The sequence below is a fragment of the Brassica napus genome, unplaced genomic scaffold, assembly GCF_020379485.1.
Source record: "Brassica napus cultivar Da-Ae unplaced genomic scaffold, Da-Ae ScsIHWf_2809;HRSCAF=3586, whole genome shotgun sequence".
NCBI lineage: Eukaryota > Viridiplantae > Streptophyta > Magnoliopsida > Brassicales > Brassicaceae > Brassica > Brassica napus.
The window spans coordinates 1-13,403 of NW_026016075.1; the positions used below are offsets into that span (position 1 = coordinate 1).

Genomic DNA, 13,403 nt, shown 5'->3' on the forward strand with positions numbered 1-13,403 from the left:
AATTCTCTACTACTCTTCACAACATCAAATTCAACGGTACTTAAACTTGACTCTTATTAATGAAACATTCAAGACTAACACGATATATGGACGCCAAATTTATGCCAATGATCTGCCTATGATTGTTTTGGTCAAGCATTTCACTAGAAAACCATTTAACAAACATCATAATTAGCATATAACACTGAACAACATAAAACTAAAAAAAAAACCAATGTCTTTGACCATGTATAGCTGAATTATTGTCGAAAGATTTCCTACTAATTTTTTCCTTCCATATTTAGTTTTTTGTTATATTCCTTTAGAATTTAATCCAATTTATTTTATTTTTAATATTTTTAATTTTTTTAGTTTTTTATTAAAATTTTTTTCAATAAGTTTTTTATTCCCTTTTAAAATCTGCAATTCATTTTAACACAATTCAATATTCCGATTTTCCATTTCACTATTACACATTACAAGTTTTTATTTTTATTTTTTTTCAAAATTATTTTATTTTATTTTTAACCATTAATTTTTATATTAAAATTCTATTTTAACGAAATTTATATTTTTCATTTTAACTCCTCCTTTTTTATATGCCTAAATGATTTTTTTTAATTTTTTATTTTCCTTCATTTTACCCGAAATTTGCTTCCTAATACTTACTAATTTTTACTTTTTTTTTTGATCTGTAACTTTTATTCCTTCACCCTCTTTCGCATTAATTCTTTTATACTTTTTTTTTGATAATCTTTTCATTTTTCCTAATACCCATCCTAAATTATTTTTACATTTTTCTTTATTTCTTTTCTTTTAATCCCATATTAACCAATCCAATTATTCCTTATTCTTTTGTAATTTTCCTTATCTGCTTTTTTTCATATTTTTTTTTTTTTTTTATTTATTTATTTTTCTAATAATCCATTTAAATCCAATTTTTTTTATTTTTTCATTTTTCAATAATAATATTTTCCCCAATTCCCTTTGACATTTCCTCGTCTTATTTTTAAAATTGCTCCTTTTTTTTTTTTTTACCTTTTAATATTTTTTTTTTCCCCTTTCCCAAATCCTTCTATTTTTTTGTAATCCTTTTTAATTAAAACTTTACATTCAATCCTTCCATGTTTTTAATGTATGGCTTTTCCCGTCAGATTCAATTATTGCAGGATCAGGCAGTCCAAAACAAAACCCCCCCACCTGGTAGCTTCTCTTTAACAACCCCTGTCTCATTGACCACCAATGCTTGATCCTTTATGCTGGCTGGCTAAACACGGGAGACATATCCAACCGGGTCTTGCAGTGGAACTGCAGCTCGTACTGAGCGCCGAGGATACGGTAACGCTTCAACCAAAAGAGCTTCTTGCTAAGCTCGTGGCTCTGAGCTTTGATGACAAGAAACCGTTTCTTGAACCTCATCTCGAACTGCTCTCTGGACTTCTTGTCGACGTGAGGGGAACGAAGCACCGTGTACAGGGTCCTTGTGTCGGGCATGGCGGCGTAGCGACTGTGAGGAGGAAGACAACCAAGCTTCCTTCTCCGGGTTATCGAATAACGGATCGCTATGCAGATCCTCGTCCCTTGATCTTTGATGTGCTTTTCCTCCTCCTTCTTTCTTCTAATTCAAATCCACACACACAAGAAGCAACGGTTCATAACTGTATGTGGATCATCTACGAACGAGTTTTAGAGATTGATGAGAAGGAAACGGTACCTTCTTGCTCACATTCTCTGAGAGATTTTGATCTTCTTTGAATCTCCGATGCTGCTGCTTTCACTCCCTGTGGCGTAACTTGAAACGAGATCCCCGCGGGGAAACCATAATGTAGAAGTCTCTCGCTATGTTACCAAACGAGCTCGGAGACGATGCGGAGGAGAGAGATAAGATCCATTTCCAATCAGATTCAGCTTCACGGAGGCTCCGGTGGCGGCTGAAGTGAAATGGTGTGAGGTAACCGAATCAAAGGAGGTCAAGGCGGCGGAGAGAGCCTGCCTCGACGGCAAGGAAGATCTGCGGAGTACTCCGATCATTTCAGATTCGACGAAGCGACGAAGACGAGAAATGAGGACAGGGAGAGAAGAAGGAAATTAAAAAAAAAACTGTTCCCAACTAGGGTTTAAGTCAGAATCGCCTGTGACGAGTGTACGCTTTACACATGCACGCGCGACACGTTGATAAGTATATACAAAGTCTGTTTGCCTGTTTCTATTCTTTTATTTGTAATCATGGCAATTTTCTCAGTGAAGTTAGAAGATGCTAAAAGGCCAAGATGCAAAGTGTTTATAAAATTACATATAATTCTCTACTAGATGATGATGATGATGATGACCAGAGAGAATCAGGGTAGTAATACATTAAGAGAGAAAAGCGATCAAAAAGACTTGAGAACATGCAAAAAACTACATCCATGTATCAAATGCCCTGGAATCTCCGGTGGGTATTGTCTCAGAAGGTAGATACATACACGCTTTGGGTTTGAGAGATTTTTCTTCTTTCTTCCTTCCTTCCTTTGCTCTTTTTCTTTCTCTCTGTTTCACTTGTGTATGCTTCTTGTGCTCGGTTTCTTGGTGAAAGATTCTATGATACGGACATCCAACGATCTAACATTCCGGTTTTATGACCATGACATAACACACTATATTAGGCCAAGATTTTTTGAAAATGACTATTGAGAGGACTAGATATATAGATGGGATGGAACCTGTCAAAGCAAAGGTACCGCCTAACACAGCGCAAGCCCGTGTGATCAAGTGGAGAAAACTACGGCGTTCTTCCTTGATCGTCACAGTGATTGGTGACAGGTCATATAAGAAGTAGACAGCTGAAAAAGAAAGCAGATGCCATCAACAAACAGAGTAATAACAACCACTGGAAATGAAGTTTGATCGACTAACCTGGCCATGTCCGGTCAAACTCGTTCATTGGGTGTAATATTCCGTTACAGAGTACTGATTCGTTGTCAGTATGTCTTTTGATAGATATCTATATTCTGTTGGAACAATCTGCAAGCCATACCACACAGAAAGACATCAACTACAAATAATGTTTTCACATCTCACGAAATGGATCATAAAGCTACTAGCCAGACCAGTAAGTGGCTTGGAAGTAACAAATAATGGAGGTATACTAGAAGATATACAGCCATGCAGAGAGAGGTGAGTGAAAAAAACAGTGATGGATTTAGATAAAAACACCTTAATGTAGTATTTGAAGGTTCCACTGGTGTCATGCAGGATTGTTTGTGCCATCAAGTGGATTGTGTATTCCGGGGTACTTTGGGCCCAAACGATAGATCATGTATCATATGGCTCACGTTTACGTTTTTGGACCCTCCAAATATCTGTTGAGAGAGTAAAAGAGATTTTAGCTAGATACTATATCATGATCTTCGTAAGTCAAAATATCAGATAGTAAGTCAAAATGAGGTGCAAATGCATTGATGAGAGTAATTTAGCGATTATCAATCTTTTTATGGATTTCACATTGACATATCAATGGAATTCAACATCAATTATGGTCACATGGTACTTAATCAAAAACTAAAGTAACCGAATGTTGAGTTTGTATGTTCTTGGTTAATGGTTTCAGACACTTTTGAACTTAAGATGGTTTTGTAAAGCGATAATGTGAATGACCAACCACTTTGAGCAACGTAGATGTTCAGCCCGTGAACTGAAATGTGGAAGTTTCCAGCAACCCTTTGTACATCTAGGACACCATAAACCTGTGTGTTGGAAAACAGCCAAACATATATTAAAGTCTCTGGTTTCTGACAACGCCAATAAGACAACATCTCTAGTTTGTCTATTTCAGAAGTTAATACCCGACACCCTTCTCCATCTGCCAATGCTTGCTTCACCTTCTTAATCATCGTCTCAGCAGCTTCATCAAAGCCAAGTAAATTCAACGCGTCCGTCTCATTCTTGTGTTCATCTTCAGCAAAGCACAAAAGAAACCAAATTGAAGTGATTAAGTCTCTAACCTTATACACAAAACCAGAGTCGGCTATCACTGGTGGACTCTCATATAATAATAGGCCTCAATTAAACTTGTTAGATTCTTATAATGTATTTAAGAAAATACACATGCTAGTTTAATTAAGAATGGTTACCGTGCTTGTGAGATGAGTGATCATGCTCCTTTTCAACAAGATCAGATATATATTCTGTGCCAATGATATGACCGTGACTGTTGAGACGGAGCTGCATATACTCGTAGTTAGTTAGCAAATAAAGTCTATTATAAACCAGTACACTAGAGAAAAAAGACTTTGTGATTTTTTTTCATTAGCATCTTGATTCATCTAACCTTCCAAATGTTTGTATCAAGATCAACTTCATGCTTCCCTGACATGTCGATAGCATCCATGCTCAATACTACAAATAACAAATAAAGATCAAAGTTTACAACCATTAGTATTCCTGAAGTATGAAGTATGTATGAGATGAATGGATTCGAGTTACCATCACAAGGCAAAGATGGGAACGTCATATTTACATGAATTGGAAGCGTTTCTCTCCACGCTTTAAGTCCACTGACATCTACAAAAACATGATCCAGATTACATTTTGATTACAATGGTTATATATATAAGGAGAAGACCCCTTACAAGCCAATCATCAGGTTTAGATGGAACCAAAAGACATACCTGATGCACTGTAAGTGTGTTAAGGTAGTAACTGAGCTCGCTCAAGAACAAGGTAACCATTATAAGGAGCCCAACAATGGATACTACAAATAACCAATAAAAATGTTAGAAAAACAAGCAGACACACAGTCAAGCAAGCATTAAAGGAGAAGGGGGTGAAGAAGAAGAAAAGCATTACCAACGGCACCAGATTGAGTTTTCTGAAGGAGATGATCCTCAGCTCTTGGAACGCATCGATGCTCCTTAGAGCCTGCCTTCACACCCATCCTACCAAACTACAAACCCAACCAATGTGGCACTAAATAGACGAAACAAGCAGAGAGCTTCTTCTATGGCGGTTTTAAGTTAAAGGGGGTCTCTAGCTCAAATCAACCAAGCAGATATGCAGGGTAAGATAAGATTAAAGGGATGGATTTTCGAGAATTAATCTCGAAACCCAAACTAATTATTCGAAATTTAAGAATCTTAGCATGATCTAGGTTTAAAAGTTATCATCTTTTTGAAGAAACGTATGCGTAGAATGGCAATAACAATGGCACGAATCAAAGATATTCTAAAGGGAGATCATTTGAAACGGAGATGGTACCTTGAATCGAGGCTGATGAGGATGAAGCGCGTGTGCGTGCGACGAGAGAAAGGATTGGGGAAGAAGAGAGAGATCTCCAGGTCCGGGAGACAAAATCGATGTTTGAACGGCGTCGCTCTTTTTCCGTCCTCTCATTATTTATTTATTGCTCCCTTAACTTATTACAAATTTCAATTTAGCATTATTAATCTATTATTTACGAATCAACCCCTCATATTCTCAGAACTGATCATTTTGGGCAGTGAAAATGTTTTCGATCATAATGTACATATATAAGATGCTTCTTTTTTTTTTTTTGCTAAATATAAGATGCATTTTCTATTTTTATTTTTTTTATTTTTGGTGTAAATAATAAGCATATTTTAACTACTTTACCGCATTTTTTTCTTGATAGTTAGCCTGAGGTTTTCAATCTGTTTGATAATTCGTTCTTAGGTAAGAGCAGCCGCATCGACGGTTTATAACCGATCACGGGCTCGGGATCCTAGGCCCATTCGATTAAAAGAAAATGTTTATTGGGTTTATATCGTGATCCGTCTCTTGCGGGTGAACCCGTATGATACGGGGTCAATCCACGCGTCGAAAGCAGAGTGGACACGCGAGTCCGCGTGTAGACGGAGAAAAAAAGGGTTGCGCGATAGATCATTCATTTTCAGTTCTCTCTTCTAAGCTAGGGTTTTTGTTCTCTCTCTCTGGCGATTTTTCCTGCGACGCGGTAGCCGGATCATTTTCTGTTCTTTCTTCGATCTAATCAACGTCGTACTCTCTCGTAGACGATCTGAGGTGAGTATCCACTAGTTTCACCGATTGATTCAATCGTTTGGGGTCGAAAGCGTTTTAGGTTAAAATTCGATTTGGGGGTTTTGATTTATGATTTTGGGGGTTTTGTCGTAGGGTTCGAAATCAAAAAGGGGGTATAGATTTGTGGTTTAAAATCGTCATGCGGGTTCGTTTATTGTAAAATCGATTTAGTTATAGTCAGGGTTCTAAAAGGAATCGTATTTTGTGATGCAGATGGATCCCGCAACAGAGATAAGAGATTCAAAGAGGACTAAGGAGTACATCAACATGCTCTCTTCTGTGGCTGATTCAGAGTACGGGATTCCGACGAGGTGTCCCTGCGGTGGCAGTATCATTCACGAGGTTTCGTGGGAAGGACGACTACGACACTCTTCCTGGAAGCGGTTCTTCACCTGCAAAAAACTACGAGGTACGGTTGTTGTTAATTGCAGTTTGAAATTTCTGTTTTTAAACGAGATAGAGTATTGATTCAAATTTTTTTTTTTTTTTGGTACCAAGGCTGATGGGTTTCATTATCGTCAGCCTTGGGTCATTGGTGTGGAGGAGCAGATCGAACGCCTCACTAAGCGTCTGGAGGAGGTGGAGGAGGTGATAAACTGGGTGCCGGAGGTCAATAACCACATTCAGAGACTGGAGGTAACTAGATTCTAATTTGATTTCAATTCTGTGCATTAACTAGATTCTTAATTTTTATATGCATTGACTAACACTGTATGATTGTTCTTTTTTTACAGGCAGAGGTGAAAGACCTCACTCGGAGGTTGATAACCTCACTGGGCAGGTTTACAACCTCTCTGTGCAGGTTGAGGTCTTGGAGAAGCTGCTTCGACTGAAAACAAAAGGTAACCCTTACTCTACACTGGTTAACTACAGTGGTAGCTAGCTAGAGTTTAACCACACTTAGTTGAGTTTTAAAAATTATAGGTAGTTGCGAATTCAATGGTAGTGAGTGGTTGTCTTTCAAATCGGTGTAGTTGAGTTTTTAAAATTTATTTGATGTTCATTCAATGAAATCTGTGTAGTTATACTATGTTGTACTTGTTGTAGAGTCATTAAAACACACACACACCAACACTAAACACTATATATATAATTATAATAACCAAAAACACACACCATACTTAAAACTAGTTTAATCAATGCTTGGTAGTTAGACAAACACACACACGTAATCAATTGTTGTACTTTCTAACACTAAACTAGTATTAAAACATAGGCATGATCACATCTCAAAACACACCAAACTTTTAAAACTTCTATCTAAACTAAATGAAACCAATTTCCCTTAACTCTCACGGGTTCGTTAACCTCCTTGCCTCCCAGAGCAGTCAACCAATAGATATTGGTTGTTCTGAGGTTCCAAAATCTGCGAAAGGCGGAAATGGACAACCAAAGAAGATGTGGTGCTGATCAGTGCTTGGTTGAACACCAGCAAGATCCAATCGTGAGTAATGAGCAGAAGGCTGGCTCATTTTGGAAGCGCATAGAGGAGTTTTTGAATGCAAGCCCTCTGCTCGTTGGCTCCGTTCCTAGGGAGTGGAGTCAGTGTAAGCAGAGGTGGGGTAGGGTTAACGAACAGGTTTGCAAGTTCGTGGGATGTCACGAAGCTGCTTTGAAGAAGCAAGCCAGTGGACAAACTGAGAATGATGTCATGAAGGCGGCTCATGACATCTTCTTTAATGATTACAATTCCAAGTTCGTTCTTGAACATTGTTGGAGGGAGCTTCGGTTTGATCAAAAATGGAGATCCCACACTTCGACACGAGATGGTTCAAGGAGAAGAGGAAGGAACCTGCAGAGGAGGTGGGTCGCGAGGAAGATGTTAGGCCTCCCGGTGTGAAGGCTTCCAAAGCAGCAAAACGCAAGAAACACTTGAATGAACCAGCGTTTGATCAGATAGAGAGCATTTTAGAGGCAAAGAATAACTTATCCAAAAAAAACTCCTAGATAGGTTGCTAGTAAAAAATGAAGAAACTCTATCTGATCAAGAAAGAGCTCTAAAAAACAACTCATTTCAGAAATGCTTTAACGTGGTGAGTGGAAGCTTTTTTGTGCATTTATCAGTTGCTTTTTTGAATATGTTTTGGTTTCTGTATATTGATAATGTTGGTATAATGATTTGGTATCTAGATTATTGATATGTATCCATTTTTCTTTGTAGGTCACGGGTTCAAGGAGGAGGATGCGTGTGGACGTGTTTGTAGGTCTCGGTATCTTTATGTATCATATCAAGTCACGGGTAAGGTTGATGGTTGTTGTAGTATTATGTCAGATTGAATCACGGAGAGTGTAGTATTTTGTATGTTTCTACACTCGTTTTAGGACCTTCGGTTAATATGGGTGTATGTACCCAGAGGATGTGTTTTCAAGTCACGGGTGTATGTCCCCACGACTTGCCTTTTCAACTGACGGGTGTATGTACCCGAGCAACTTGACTCATGTATCTCTATATATATAAACTATGTCTTTCTATTATTTTTGTGCATCAAAGTGTTTCACAATAGTTGTAAACTTGAAAGCCAAAACTTCTAAACTTGTAAACTTCGTTGATAAACTTCTACTTGTCAAAAAAACTTCACCAAAACTTCACCACTTCACCAAAACTTCACACCAAAACTTCACCAAAACTTCACCACTTCTCATCCATCACCACGGGGGTTCACCACGATTGCATCGACATCACCACCTCTACTTGTCAAAAACCAATCCATAGAGGTAAAATACAAACTTTTCTTTTGTTTTTATGAGGCAATGAAACAATGAAAAAATGAATCCATTTCTATAACTTTATACAAACTCCCTATAGTTTTATGAGGCAATGAAACCATGAAAAAATGAATTCCATTTCTATAACTTTATACAAACTCCCTATAGTTTTAAAAGATAAACATACCATATAGAAAAGAAAAAAGATGGATTATATGAAAAAATATTATACTCCCTATAGTTTATGAAAAAAAAATGAACTATAACTTCAAAATCCAAAAAACAATTATTAAAAATAAACATACCATATAGAAAAGAAAAAGATGGATTATATGAAAAAATATTATACTCCCTATAGTTTATGAAAAAAAATCGAACTATAACTTTAAAATCCAAAAAACAATTATTAAAAAGATAAACATACCATATAGAAAAGAAAAAAAATGACCACCATTTAAAAAATTTAACTATAAGTTCTTCTTTTGTAGCAAGAAAAAGATCAATAAATATCATCAACAATGTCTTCCTCATCAAGCGATGAAGCAGATAAAGCTTTTGATGAAATGGTCGACGAAGTTGTTGATAATTTCATAGACACAGTAGTTGATGGTCAAACCAACTACCGGAAGAAACGAGCTTATATCGAAAGAGATCGAGAGCGAGGACACAATCAACTATGGAAAGACTATTTCATGGAAAATCCTACATACCCACCTGAAATGTTTAGGAGGCGTTTTCGAATGAACAAACCACTGTTCCTTCGCATTGTCGAGCGTCTAAGTAGTGAAGTTCCATACTTTCAGCAAACAAGAGATGCTGCGGGAAGGTACGGGCTTTCTCCTCCTTCAAAAGTGTACGGCAGCTATACGTATGCTCGCATATGGTCAGTCGGGAGATACATATGACGAATATCTCCGACTTGGTGACAGTACATCACGTTTATGTTTGCAAATTTCACTGATGCAATAATACAGTTGTTTGGAGATGAGTATCTACGCAAGCCTACACCCGAGGATCTTCAACGATTACTCGATGTTGGAGAGGTACGGGGGTTTCCGGGGATGATAGGCAGCATCGACTGTATGCACTGGGAGTGGAAAAACTGCCCAACGGCTTGGAAAGGTCAGTTCACACGTGGTTCAGGAAAGCCGACAATTGTCTTAGAAGCTGTTGCATCACAAGATCTTTGGATATGGCACGCATTTTTCGGCTTACCAGGTACCCTCAACGATATCATGTTCTAGATCGGTCACATGTTTTTGATGACATCTTACATGGTCGAGCACCTAAAGTTAAGTTCAAGGTCAACAACCACACTTATCGTATGGCCTACTATCTTACTGACGGAATTTATCCAAATTGGGCAACATTTATCCAATCCATCCCACTTCCTCAAGGTCGTAAAGCCGAGAAATTTGCTGAAAACAAGAATCCGCCAGAAAAGATGTCGAACGGGCTTTTGGAGTATTACAATCGAGGTTTGCAATTGTTAAAAACCCAGCTAAACAATGGGACAAGGCAAAGATAGGAAAGATAATGAAAACTTGTGTCATATTGCACAATATGATAGTAGAGAACGAACGACACGGATACGCTCAAATTAATACGTCTGAGTTTGAGTCAGGAGAGTCCAGCAGAAGTTCAAGGGTCAGAACGAGAGATAGTATTCATGTCGGTGATATGTTAGGCATCCGCAGAGAAGTTCGAGATTTAGAGACGCATGCTCGATTGAAAGCTGATTTAGTGGAAAATATTTGGCAAAAGTTTGGTGATGAAGATGAATAAGCTTTGTATGTTTTTGAATTTCTCTATTTATGTAATCTACTCTTAATGTATTGAATAAAAATTTTTCATAATTTTATAATATATTTTACTATTTTATTCATGTATTCTGAATTATTTCGAAATTTTCTTTTTTTTTTAATTTATATTTTTATTTTATTCCTATGAACTCCTTCTTCGGGTTCACTAATGCAGAAAACAACAAATACAGGTTCATAACTATTTATGGCCCCACCAAAAATATTTTAAAAATTGGGTGAACCCCAATGGGGGTTCACCAATGCTCATGCTCTAAGATTTTTAGTTGTAATCCTCTATATAAAAGGAGCTAAATCCTAGCCTCCCAAGCCTTGCCACATGAACAAAATAATCAGAACCAACCATTATGCCATGTCATTCTGGACTGGACTTAAAAAAAACCAACCATTAAAATATGCGAAGAGTCACGGTTTACCCAGTTCAACTCCAGTTACATCATAATAAAACAATGCATGCATTGATTGTTGATTATTAGTCTCTAGCTACCATCACCACACTTTGCCATCCTAATCAAAATCGATTTTTACAAACTTTAACTTGCCCCATACTTAATATTCTTATAGCTGGTGAACAATTTATTTAGGAAATCGTTATATTTCATGCCAAAAATGCCTACTGTATTCATTGAAAATTAAATAACATATATTCTACCATTAGGATCAAGAACTCTAATCTGAAGACCATATATTCATCCCCTCTCACTCTGAAAAAAACCACCACCGCCAACCGTTCAAGATTTTGTGTAAGTCAATATTTGAATGTCACAATTTTGTCAATTTCTTGGCATAAGTGATATGTTTAAGAGTTGGATAGTTAAGTCCGTATGCGGTTGGGGACGTGGGGTTTGGCTCACCTTCCACTGTTTATTTCAATTGTTTTAATAATAGATTCATATTGATAATCTGTGCGAACAAACGTATAAGATTTTAGTTGGTTAAGATTAAACATAGACCGACAATCTTCCGTCTTTAGCTATTGGTCTCCGCCAAAAAAATTGATTTAATATAATAGTTCCTGCCTGCTAAGCTACTACAATTGTAGTTCACATCTATCGGTCATATAAAATATTTAGTTTTTTTTTGGCTTTATAAGATTTTAGTTTGTAATTAATCTCATGGTTCCATTTTATCCGTTGAGACCTTTTTCACTATGTTTTATTATCAACCATTTCACTTTGCCTAACATTTAATATTCTTTCCTTTGTTTAAGGATTGATTGTTCCTCAATACCATGTCAAACAAACCAACCGCCAAAGATCCTCCGCTTATGGGAGGAATTTTGAATTTACAAGTACATTTTTGAATCAAAAACATTATTAGTATTGATATATTAATTTAATACTTTAATCCAAAACTTTAATAAAACAAATATAAAATACAAATTATGTTTTATATATATATATATATTTTTTGACTATTTACATCTTATTAAATTTGAAGTGCACAAAAAAAAAAGTTACATCTTATTTGATAAGATTCCAAATATGTAAATGAAATGCTACGTTTTGATTTTTGTTTATTGCTACGAAACGTTTTAAAAACTTGGGAAAAGGTAAAAATACAGACGACATGACCGGCCACTCCTTTTCCCCCGGTTTGCAAGAATCTAATTGAGTTGCTTAATATTTGTTCCAAATTAATATATAGTCCCATCATAATCATAATTATAATAATCTATCTCTATATAATTTTATATAAGTACTAAATAAAGATATTTTTATTCATTTTATAGTTACAAAACTCTAATAAAACAAATAAACATTATTAGTAAAATATGTTTTTATTTAAAAATACAAATTATGAAAGAAACTACAATTAGTTCTTAATAAAAAAATCATGCTCCAACTGTATCAACAGATTCGTCATTCACCCTTAGAAGACACATATAGGAATAATTAAATACTTTGGCAAAAAAAAAAACATTTTTGTGATGAAGATTCTTAGATGATGATCGTTTTCTATACAAACATGCGGCACCTCTCACCATTGTTTTAAGAGTCATTCTTGGGTTCACCCCCTAGGGTGAACCTCTAGGTTCACCAACCAATAGGATTTCATTATTTCAAATTCGATATCTTTTAAAAAAGAAACAAAATATTCTCAAATTATATTATGTTTTTAAAATAAAAAAGTAAAAAAAGATAATAGTTACAGAAAAAAGAATTAAAAAATATATATTTTTAATGTTCTCAACAAAACACTAAACCTAAATCCTAATCCCTAACCCTAAATCCTAAACCCTAAACTTTGGATAAACCCTAAACCCTTGGGTAAACCCTAAACCCTTGGGTAAACCCTAAACCCTTGGATAAATCCTAAACTCTAAATAAAAACACTAAAACCCTAAACCCTAAACGCTTGAATGTTTTAGTGTATAGTGATTTTGATTTAGAGTTTAGGATTTATCCTAGAGTTTAGGATTTATCCTAGAGTTTAGAGTTTATCCAAGGTTTAGGATTAAAGGTTTAGGGATTATAATTTAGGTTTAGGGTTTAATGTTATGCTGACGACGTAAAATATTTTTTTTTGTAATATTACTATTTTTTTTACCTTTTAATTTTAAAACATAATATAATTTGACAATATTTTGTTTCTTTTTTAAAAGATATTGAATATAAAATAACAATCATATTGTTTGGTGAACCTAGAGGTTCACCCTAGGGGGTGGACCTAAGAATAAGTCTTGTTGTATATAAAGATAACATTATTGTTTGTTTTGTAATAGGTTACGATACATTCTTTAAACTGAATATAATTTAATCGACTGTTGTTGCTCATTATCGCCAACGACTGTGAAAAAAATATGCCATCACATGTATGTGCAAGTGATGGAAGTGGACCAGCTTCACAGCTTAAACAAAA

The 13,403-nt window shown here is 35.8% G+C and overlaps 2 pseudogenes; both read right to left on the reverse strand.

The window, feature by feature from the left end:
* Nucleotides 1-1,181: 1,181 nt before the first annotated feature.
* On the reverse strand, nucleotides 1,182-2,018 carry LOC125602326 (annotated as a pseudogene).
* A 562-nt stretch (nucleotides 2,019-2,580) lies between these two features.
* On the reverse strand, nucleotides 2,581-4,894 carry LOC125602325 (annotated as a pseudogene).
* Between the last annotated feature and the right edge of the window lie 8,509 nt (nucleotides 4,895-13,403).